The sequence below is a fragment of the Penaeus monodon genome, chromosome 30 (genome assembly GCF_015228065.2).
Source record: "Penaeus monodon isolate SGIC_2016 chromosome 30, NSTDA_Pmon_1, whole genome shotgun sequence".
Taxonomy (NCBI): domain Eukaryota; kingdom Metazoa; phylum Arthropoda; class Malacostraca; order Decapoda; family Penaeidae; genus Penaeus; species Penaeus monodon.
Window position 1 is genome coordinate 38089629 of NC_051415.1, and position 296 is coordinate 38089924.

Here is a 296-nt window from a genome sequence, read left to right on the forward strand (position 1 = left end):
AGGAAGGCTAGTCTCGTCGAAGCCCACATCCGTCTCTTGTGGTCCCGCGGTGGCGTGGTCAGCGCGGAGTCCGTGGACCGAACCGCAGCGGCCTGGCGTTCATCCAGTCGCGACGGGCGTTGCACGGCCGCGACGCCGCCTCGACCATCCAGAGGCATGCTGATGACGGGCCCTACAAGCCTGACGACACGAATTCCCGCTCGATCCGGCGGCCCCTTCAAGCCCTCGGGGCCGAGCACGATGAGGTTTGTCTTCGCGGATGATCCGGAGCGGCACAGGATGTGCTCGGGCAACAG